The sequence below is a fragment of the Sinocyclocheilus anshuiensis genome, unplaced genomic scaffold, assembly GCF_001515605.1.
Source record: "Sinocyclocheilus anshuiensis isolate Anshui unplaced genomic scaffold, SAMN03320099.WGS_v1.1 scaffold1053, whole genome shotgun sequence".
NCBI classification, from domain to species: Eukaryota; Metazoa; Chordata; class Actinopteri; order Cypriniformes; family Cyprinidae; genus Sinocyclocheilus; species Sinocyclocheilus anshuiensis.
The window spans coordinates 2,055,959-2,062,813 of record NW_015555711.1 but is presented as its reverse complement, the minus strand read 5'-3'; the positions used below and the strand labels follow the sequence as shown (position 1 = coordinate 2,062,813).

Here is a 6,855-nt window from a genome sequence, read left to right as displayed (position 1 = left end):
ACACGAGCTGCTACTGGATGTAGAGCCAATGCGCCCTGAAAAGGAACAGTCTTCTAAGGCAAATTCTCTTTATGACGTCAACTATTAATAGTTGCATTTAACTATAACAGCAAAGCACTCGCAAAGGCAACTTACTTCTGTAGTAGTCGTGAGTAGCAACAAGGGAACCACTAGATGGGATGGCTGCCATTTTACAGACTTGTGTAAATAGTGACTTAGATGGAAACCCTGTGAAGAGATTGAGAAGACATTTAATGTTGAGAATGAATTTAATGTAAATAATACAAACTAGATAATAACTTCTCATCTTAACCCTGAAAATGGATATTAATGAATACAGACAGACTCGGGGAAGGCATTTAAGAGCTTTTATCTCTCACGTGTGTTTTAAAACCTTGTATTGGTTACATATTTGTCTTGTAATTGTTACTCATTATTACACAGTTTAGTGCCAAACCACAAGACTAGCCAAACTGACGTTATGCCACATGAGACATTCATTGCAAACAAGCTTCCTACTGCATTTTTCAGAAGGCTACACGAGGAAGTTACAGTAATCCCATAGGAATTACAGTAGTTGCGATCACAAAGGAAACATTTTTGTCTCAAACGTGAGAAAACATACCCCATTACAGCAAAATACACGACACTGATAGATGTAACGATACCCTCTTCAAATTCTCTGACCCAAACAATGACCACCCTTTAAAATATGAAGCGTAGACCACCATCTCACCTTCTTTTGCCGCTCTTGCAGATGTTATTAGAGCACCCTACTCAATTCAGTCGGAGGCTTTGGGGAGAAAACGCTAGGCGACGGGGCCCATTTGAAAAGGTTTGGATGGATAAAACCCTCCACGTCCGTAAGTATCTACCGCAGTGCTGTCTAACAAAAACAACTCGGTCGTCTAAATTTATATAGAGAGATGACGTCGACGACTAGCAGTGGTGAATGGGGGCGTGGCCTTTCTCTGCTCTATATAAACCCTCAGCGCGGAACCGGATCAAACCAGCGGAAGCAAGGCTAGAACAGCTGGTGCTCTGTTTTCTGGAAATGTTCAGGAACTACGTACGTAGACATTGGTCTTGCAACAAAGTGCGTCCACAATACCTTAAAAAGGTTATCAATAAACATATATAAACAAATGAATCACGAAACAGTTTGGGGATTTACCTTAATAATATTGAACGAATCAAATGCTACTACATCCCTGGTGGTCTAGTGGTTAGGATTCGGCGCTCTCACCACCGCGGACCGGGTTCGATTCCCGGTCAGGGAATGAATGTTTTTGCGATGTTTCTCTATTTCACACTCATGATTTACAGCAAAACAAACGCTATTCACAGCTATTCAGTATTCAACATTAAAAGTGAACGTATAGAAAGAAAGCTATAAAGTCTTAACTAGAAAATCCAGCTTTTTACACCGGGAATACCTGGGCTGGCTGAACGGCTGACTGTGTATCAATCCTATAGTCTGTATGAAGGGCCAAATATCATACTTGAAGGCCCTGCATCAAAAGTAAATGTTATATTTTATCCAACTTTATAATATTTACATTTCTAGTCAAATTTAAATATACATATATTTCAATGCAACAATAAAACAGATGCTAAAACACAAAGATAAGTTGAAAAAATATTCTCCAATGGCATGTTTGCGTAAAATGTGCGAAGAGCCTGTAGAAGCACATGGCCTCTCCGGTACGTGCTGTACTGCCACCTCCTGGCACATTTGTCACTAACATTACGAAAAGAAGAGGAAAGATCAAACCATAGGCCATTTCAACGAATGCTTTATTGATATACAAACAACTGACAAAAATAAATGAAGCATTACACCACTGTTGTTCTAAAAGAAAACAATCTGAACCGTTAAATCTGAATAGCTAGGCTGAGATCTCTAATTTAAAGCTATATGGTGCCTGTTCCCTAAACAACCTCCCGAAAATGACTACTCAAAAAAAAAAAAAAGAAGTCCTTTCCCTCTGAATGTTCACGATCTTTTCTCATCTTTTCACCGTTTGCAGAACTACAGGTGTATCCACACGTGGATTCCAGTAGAAAATCACGTGATGTTGGCATCTCATCTGCACCAGTCAGTCACGTGTATGCAATCCCTTGCATCTCACCCAATGAAGCATGTATTTGTCATTGTGTAATATACTGTAACAAGGCCACCCACTGACGCCCATATAAGTGAATGAAATATCAGAATAGAACTGATAAAAATGAAGAAAAATAAGAGATTACACTTGCTAATAATGAAATATACTCCAATATCTTTTAGGTAAAAAGTGACTGTGCTACCATACAGACAACACTAGTGTTCACGTCTGTTGGGAAAAATCAACAAATGCCACTAACAAAAGAAATTCGATTTAGCAGGACTTACTCGCCACTTGACATGTTGGATAAGTGTAGCAGGTGTGTATTTAGGAAATGATTTTGTGATTCCACTTGCCATGACCATATTTGGGGTTTCCTGCCGAGGTTGGTGCACTTTGCTGCTTCCCAGTCTGCATGAGACGTCACAGCGGTAGGTCGCACAAGTTTTGCAGTGATTCAATTAGGGCCGTATTTCATGTAACAGACGAATTCACGATATATCTGTATGATTGTGATCTAAAGACCCTATGTGATGCACACTCAGATGTTTCATTGATTATTTTTCTTTATTTAAGTTTCTTTTTAATATCTGTAATCTTCTCTTTCTCAGCGTCGTGCATTGCTGCCGCACGCTGGTTTAAATGCTGCACGAGTCCTCATATATATTCGTTTGTGTTATCCAGAATAAACGAGGACCTGATGGAAAGAATTTTCGCAGTCTGTCTTTCGTTTCGACACAACGCAGAAAACACACCGCTACAACTGGTGCCGCGACCTTTGCTTCACTCTTCGTGGGACCAATGTTGCACGCGAGTGGAGGCGTGACCGGGGGATAGGACCGCTGCAACGTGACTGAGTGGATGAGACGTTCGCCATTTGTACATATAAACTGAACTGGATACCTGATTCGTGAAAACTTCTTTAGTATTTAGTGGACTGAAATATCTTGATCCGTGAATTGAATTCATTCTTCAAAGGACTTTAAATACTATCTTGAGTTATTTTAGTGTTGACCACTGGAATTCTAAATTATATTGTTGATTTAAATTTTATAGATATTTTTTTCATTGTAAAAAAAAAAAAAGAAGTCAGTTATAAGAAGTATTGTGACTTCATCTGATATGGAAGGTTCTAATATTCAGAACAGTATGGGAAGAGGGAGAGGGGTACTGAGGTTTGCTCATACACATCAGATTGGTGGGGCTGATAAAATAGGTCCACTTTTCTCAACCCCTATTCACACAAGAAGTGTTGATGTGCAGACACCTATTGTGTCAGTCTTGTGCTGTTTCTGATGATTCTGTGCAATTATCTGATTTAAATGCTGTGCCAGTGAACCTGATTAATGACATAGTGAAACAGATAGGCAGCAGCATTGGCCAGAACATAGTCACATGTCTTGAATCTGGGATTTTTGGCCAAAACAAACAAAGTGATTCAACTTTCAATATGAGTGAACTGTCAAAAGTTAACTTGGTTGTTAAGCATGATGTCAATGAGCCTCCATATTTCAGAGGTGATGGGGATGAGAAAGTTTCTGTTGATGAGTGGGTGGAGAGTGTAAAAGTGTACTTGAGGAAGCGTGAAGTGCCCTTGAAAGACCAAGCTGACGAAGTACTGACTAAGTTGCAGGGTAGAGCACGTGATGTGGTATAGGTTGGACTAAAAAGTAACCCATTGATCGACCTCAGTAAGGGTCCAAAGCCAGTTTTTGACCTGCTCAAACAACATTGTAGTGACACTCTGTATTCGTGCATGTCTTTGGCAGATTTTTACACCACATTGCCATTGCAAAACGAGAAGCCATTCGACTATTGGATTAGGCTGCACAATGCTATTGACATTGCTGGGGAAGGACTGAAGAGACAGGGAAAAACTCTAGATGACCCCTTTCGTGAAGTTACAGTAATGTTTATCAGGAACTGTCCTGATCCAGAGCTGTCTCTTATATTCAAGTGTAAGCCACTGCATGAATGGACTGCAGCTGATGTGCAGGTTAGACTGGATGAGTATCAAAGGGAGAACAAGCTTCAACAACGCAAGTCTAATGCACATGTGAGTGGCATTGCGTGCCATGCTCAGTCAACAGACGTTTTGTGTGCCCACAGTTGTGGTTTAGAGACAGCTGCTGCTGTGATACCTCCATCCCAGGTGACTGAGCAGTCTACTCAGGATCAGTCTTTGAGTCGAGTGATCAGTCTTTTGGAACGAGTTTTGGATCAGGGATCTTGTCAGCAGACAACAAGAGTGTTCAGACCTCAGCATAAGGGAAGGAGTGCTGTGCCCAAACAAAATGCAGCATGCGAATTATGTGGTGATGCAAGTCATGATATTTTTTCACACTGTCGAATAAACCGTCTGTGCTTTAACTGTCATGCCTCTGGCCACAGAGCATCAACTTGCTCTGCGGGGACTGCCAACAAACCACAACTTCAACAGAGTAGTCCTAACTCTGGTCAGCAGGGAAACTAGATGGCCCACATGAGGAGGGGACTAGTGGAGGGCCATGTGTAATGTCCCCTGACAGTGAGGATATTGATTTGGAATCTGTTTATTCTGACTTTTGCAGTAGTGTTGATGACAAGACAAAAGTGATTTTTCAAAATGTGCAGAGACTTAACACAAATGATGACTTGTTATTTACTGATGTCTTGGTACAGGATGTTGTTTTGCTTCGAGGAATGCTTGATAGTGGGTCTATGGCCTGTACTATGAGTTCTCATGCCCTGTCAAAACTCATAGAAGCAAATGCACTTTCCTCAGATGACGTAGCCCCAACAATGCTCACACTGATTGGCTGTGGTGGTCAAAGAACAAGCCCACTGGGAGTATGTGATGTCCAGATGAAAGTATTCAACTGCTCCTTCTCTGTACCTGCCTTAATTGTTGATGGGCAAAATGCTGACCTAATTTTGGGAAGTAATGTCATAAAACATCTCATTCATGACATGAAAGTATCCAGCGATTTCTGGGGGAAGGTATCTGACTCACGAGGCAAAGATCCTGATACAGGTGCTTTGATGCAACTCTTGTGCAATGTTGAGTCATGGAAAGGAACGGATCCCCCTACAAAAGTAGGAACTGTAAAACTTAAGCGTGCTGTCACTTTGGAACCCATGAAAGAACATATAGTGTGGGGAAAGTTGTTCAGTGACAAAACCCTTTCTGCGGGCAGTACAGTCATTGTGGAGCCTAGCATAGCACGCGCTGCACCAATAAACGTGTTGGTGGGCAGGATAGTAGTGTCTTTATGGGGGGATGGCAGTACTCCAGTTAAAGTTATCAACCCATCGAACAAGCCTATCTGTCTAAGACGCAACTGCAAACTGGCTGATGTTTACACCTGCATGGCGCTAGAAGATTTTGATGTCTTGATATGTCATTTCAACGGGTGAAAGATCTGCAGTGTAATGAAGTGAACACTGAAAGTCCGGCAAATTGCAGCAGTAAACTGTGCGAGATGGAGAGACAACCCTACATGCCGCATGGTCTTACTAGCTCAGCACTGTCTAGCCTGGGGCTCCAAGATATTGACATTGACTCAAACTCTTTGACACCTTACTGGAGAGGGAAGTTAGTTGAACTGTTGGTTAAGTATGAGTCAATATTTTCACATCATGGATTAGACTGTGGCAAGGCCAAAGGCTTTGTTCATAGAATCTGCCTAAGTGATACTAAACCCTTCAGACTTCCCTACAGAAGACTGTCACCATCACACTATGAGAAACTGCGTGAGGCCCTGGATGACATGGAGGAGTGCAACATAATCAGAAAGTCAGCGAGTGATTATGCGTCACCTCTGGTGTTAGTCTGGAAGAGAAATGGTGATCTGAGGCTGTGCACAGACTTCCGCTGGCTAAATGCGCGCACCGTTAAAGATGCACATCCTCTTCCGCACCAAGCGGATGCGCTTGCAGCTCTGGGTGGTAACGCATTCTTTTCCACAATGGACTTAACATCAGGTTATTATAATGTGGAGGTGCATGAGGATGACAAGAGATTCACAGCTTTTACTACGCCATTCGGTCTCTACGAGTATAACAGGCTTCCTCAGGGGCTATGCAATAGCCCTGCGACGTTCATGAGGATGATGATGAACATATTTGGCGATCAGAACTTTATGAGCATGCTGTGTTATCTTGATGACATCCTCGTTTTCGCCCCTGATGAACAGCTTGCTTTGGAACGACTAGACATGGTTTTCCAGAGACTTCAGGCTCACAATTTGAAACTGTCTCAAAAGAAGTGTCATTTTATGAAACCTTCCGTTAAGTTTCTTGGACACGTTGTGAGTAGTGAAGGCGTAGCTACAGATCCTGATAAGGTCAGAGCTATTGTTGACATCACAGAACAGAATCTTATGGAAGATGGCTCTGATATTCCATCACAGACAAAAATAAGGTCATTCTTGGGGATGGTGGTTTTCTACCAGCATCCCTTCTGACCAGGGAGCCAATTTTGAAAGCAGCCTGATTTCTGAAATGCTTCAGCTTGCAGGTGTTCAAAAATCCCATACGACTCCTTACCACCCGATGGGTAACGGGGCTGTCTGGTTTGTGTAGATTTTTGGTCTGCCGAAGACTCATCTAATAAGTCTCTGGATGTCTTGGTCATGACAGACCATTTTACCAAGCTGTCTCAGGCTTACCTCTGTCCTAACCAATCAGCAAAGGCGGTAGCAAAACAGCTATGGGACAACTTTTTCTGCATCTACGGCTTTCCTGAGCGAGTACATTCTGACCAGGG

General features: G+C 42.1%; 1 long non-coding RNA gene and 1 other non-coding gene across 2 annotated transcripts; one reads left to right on the top strand and one right to left on the bottom strand.

Moving 5' to 3' along the window:
* Nucleotides 1-912, bottom strand: LOC107671964 (uncharacterized). Its single transcript, XR_001632276.1, has 3 exons — nucleotides 737-912; nucleotides 136-228; nucleotides 1-35 (listed from the first exon to the last, which is right to left on the bottom strand). It is a non-coding gene; the product is annotated as an uncharacterized LOC107671964 (long non-coding RNA).
* Nucleotides 913-1,208: 296 nt separating this feature from the next.
* trnae-cuc (transfer RNA glutamic acid (anticodon CUC)) lies at nucleotides 1,209-1,280 on the top strand. Its single transcript has one exon. It is a non-coding gene; the product is annotated as a tRNA-Glu (tRNA).
* Nucleotides 1,281-6,855: the final 5,575 nt, after the last annotated feature.